This window comes from Thalassophryne amazonica, chromosome 20 (genome assembly GCF_902500255.1).
Source record: "Thalassophryne amazonica chromosome 20, fThaAma1.1, whole genome shotgun sequence".
Classification (NCBI taxonomy): domain Eukaryota; kingdom Metazoa; phylum Chordata; class Actinopteri; order Batrachoidiformes; family Batrachoididae; genus Thalassophryne; species Thalassophryne amazonica.
The window spans coordinates 30,281,699-30,285,749 of NC_047122.1; positions in this window are offsets into that span (position 1 = coordinate 30,281,699).

Below are 4,051 nucleotides of genomic sequence, written 5' to 3' on the forward strand. Positions count from 1 at the left end.
CCCACTCTTCCTCTCCGAACCGCTCACAAGTAGCCTAAGCACATAAAAAATACATCAAACACAGCCGCCCGCCGGAGGCCTCGTCACATGCAAAATCATCTCAGTCTCCTCTTTTTATAGCAAAAATTTAAAAAAGAAAGAAAGAAGAGGAGAAATGAAAAGTCCAAGTTATGAAGCACAACTGGTGAGAAAAATGGAAACTGTGAAAGACTGATCTTCAAAAGGTTAAAGGTCGTCTGTGGCTTCTGGATGGAAAATGATTATTGCAGTGTTAAGCACAAAAGGTGTTTGTGTGGCGATGGTTGTGGGGGGCTGTTACACAGCTCACCTTGTGCATAATAAGACCTTGTTTGTATTGTGCGCAGCCTGCAGCAGGATGACCCGCTCCACATCTGATCCAAACCCAGACTTTACCATGACAGCGCCCGTGGGCCTCAACGCTCACTGTCACATACTGTAACGCCAGGCCTCCCGGACCCCGATCTCACAGCCAGCGAGCTTAAGTCCACCAAGACGTGCCAGATTTAAACACTAACCGGGCACGGCTTGCTTTGCATATTACACACACCCCTGGGTGCAAGATTATTCCACCCTCTGCCCTCTCTCCTCTTCATAATCGGAATAAAGTCTGATCTGTGTCCTCTAGATATTTAGAAGTCGAGCCTTGATGCCAAAACATGTAACCTTCCTGCTTTTTCAAGTGTGGAGTGAATTGAGTTTTATTTTTGAGGGGGTTTACTGCACTGACCCTGTGTATCTCTTGTTGGGGTTAAACAAAGTCCTGAAATCCAGTTTGGAGAAAAGTGGAGGGAATAAAAATAATAAATGGCATTATTCTGCCGCACTCTCATTATTCCTATTAAAGTCTAATTGATTCTTGACCCTGCAAACAGACCCTCGGGATTTGAAACCGAGTCTTTATCTCTATTAATTTCATAGTTACGGCTCAGAAATAATGATAATAGTGTAACACAGATGCTGATCTGCTGCATCAAAATCAAGTAAATTATCCCCCCCCCACCCCCTACCCCCAAGGCCTGTTGGCTCATCACATATCAAAACCCAGTGATGTTTCAGACATACACCTCTCAGGCAAACAAACACCTCAGTGAAAGGTAGAAGTTCTACCGACAGTACACAAGGGCGTCACCAGCCTGCCCTCATGCCTGCAGGTACGAGAGCTCGCTTTAGGACAGGACCACCATGGGGCCTCATCCCAGACCCTTCCGGCGTTGGCCCCTAATGATGTGTAATGGGGCCTCCTGCGACCGCCCTCACCTCAGGACCTCCTCCTAATCACCGTGGCTACTAATGAGATGGAGAGACATGAAAGGGCTCGTTAGAAGTCCCTCGCTTCCATGCAAACCTATCATTAGCCACTTACCAAACCATTAGTCCCTGAGCTACGATGGCTTTCAAATGGGGATAACAGTGTGGAGAGTTTTGTCAAAGGACAGGTGGAGGAATGAGGCGGGAACTGAAGATAAGCGATGGCATCGCAAAGTTCCTGCAAGTAATCTGTGATTTTAAGTGGCGATTTACAAAATGTGATCATGATTAACACACAAGACGCCTTGCAAGCTTATTATGCAATAATTTGAGCATTTGTCTGTTTGTTCCCAAACTCCTCCCAGGTCCTTTGTCTGATTTTCACCAAACTTGGTATGTGGATGAGGGTTAACTGCAGAACTGCCCTTCAAGGGTTAGTTTCAAAGGTTTCACTCTGATTTCCACCAAACCAAATCTAGGCTTGCATCTCAGATGTACCTTCTGGCAAACTGCAACTGAATGTTCAGGTCTTCTTTTAAGAAAATCCTCCTCTATCCCACTTCATCATGAAGCTGTATCCAAAATGCAAAACATGCACTATGCAGTTTCACCAATCACAGCCAGAGAAGCCTATAATTTCTTCTGGGTTGTCTGGGTGGCTTTCCTCACTCTTCTTCTTCTTGCACAGTCACTCAGTTTTTGAAAACTGTCTCCTCCACACAGATTTACCAGAGTGCCATACTGTTTGTATTTCTTCATAACTGATGTAAATAACATTCAAGACATATTCAGTGACTTGGAAATGTTCATGTATCCATCCCCTGACTTGTCTAAAGAAAACTAGCAATAATACTGATTATTTACAGGTATTATACCACAGCATAGAATTATTTATGTAGCCCATCATGTTGGCTTTTATATTTTAATTAATTTGTAGATTGTAGAGATGTAATGTAAAGGTCTGTGATAAGAAAAAATTTGCAATGTAGAGATTCGCTTTCAGTTTGAGTTTTTATTCAGTTTTAATAGTTTTTGTATTTCTTGTATTTGAAATGGCATAAACAAATTAAAATGTGTGAAATTCCAAGTGTTCCAATACTTTTGGAGAGCACTGTATCCTAACCTTATGATGAGTGCAAAATGAGTGTGGTATTATTGTTTTCTTTAAGAATGCTTAATTTTTTACTGTTGCTGCACTTTGTGTGAAATCATAAACATATCGTATATCATATGGATAGAGATATATTTGGCTTTAATATTGAGATACGATAATTTGGCCATATTGTGCAACCCTACTGTCAACTAGCTGAAAAATTTGAATAATAATCTACGTTTTAAAAAAATGCTTAAAGTGGCAGGGGGTTAAGAGGACTGTAATTAAGTCCCCCAGAAGCTGAAGGCTTTTAGCCATGCTAATGCTCCCCAGAAGCATTTACTGAAAAAGTGTGAAGGACCGAAATGAGATGGTGAGGACATTGCAGGCATGTGAGACACAAATAAAGAAAAATAGTTAAATTTTTGTTTTGGTGTGTGTGTGTGGGGGGGGGGGGGGGGGGGGGGAACATTTATATTGAGAAGCCTGATTTACTTTTTGTATTTGAAATGGCATAAACAAATTAAAATGTGTGAAATACAAAGGGCCAAATACTTTTGGAGGGCGCTGTAATTCATTTTGGCAAAGCCAAGGAATTACATTTTTAACCAGATTTGGATCAAGATACTTAATGCAACCAGTATCTAGCATGTGGGGAAGACAGAGCACCAACATAAAATTTGTGAGGCAAAGACAGATGTTGAATCAAGTACTCAACTTCTGCATACCACAGAATAATACTTCAAATCAGAAGCTGTACAATACTTGGTGCCTTGTTTAACAGTAACTGCAGCTTTAACTCTCAAATATCAGACCGACAGCTAGACATAGTGCAAGTGCTGAGCTTCAATTTAATGTTTTAAAAGGATTAAAACATAATCAATAAGACTGATGGCACCACAAATGGTTGCTGACAGAATTTATATTTAACTCAGCTCCTGCACTACGAGACATTATCCCACGACGACTGCTTTTAGCAATGCTCAACCTGTTCAAAGTGAAAGAAAATTAGCACAAATGGGTAAAACAAAATAATTAACTCCTAGGCTTTGGGAAGGTCTAGGCACATCCTCTGTAAAATGCAGTGCATTAATAGATAGGAGAGTACATGCCCTCCAGGATGATAACACAGTAGTTCAAAAGCAATTTAATAAGAAGCTCATTAAAATGTGGTCAACTTTGACACACCAGATCAATCTAAGAAGCTACTATTTTGTATGTGGAATATCCTGTAGATGTGTCTGCCACCTGCTGGATGGTTAGTGAATGCAGGATTGATGATGGATTAGGAACAGGTGTGGTTGTGAGTTTCTGAGAGCAACTACAATGTAAAAACTAAGAATAGAAGTGCCCAAAAAAAAAGTGTTAAAACAGTGTTATGTTAAAATACACTTTTATTTACAATGTAAAATTAACCTGAATGATATAAAGAAGGCCATTAGCAATTCAAAAAAAAGAAAAAAAAAAAAAATCCTATTTACACAATAAAACACTTAAATGGACCAAACAGCCCAAAGAGCCAAGAACAATGTAAAACATTAACACCTCAGGTGGCATGACGAATGAGGTGGTGGGACGACGATGACAGCGCACACACACACACAAAATCATCTATAAACCAAAGGGACCAGTCTGTGTTCTGTACAGGATGGAATCCGTCCCCTTTTGAGTCCTTGTTGGCTGAAAATT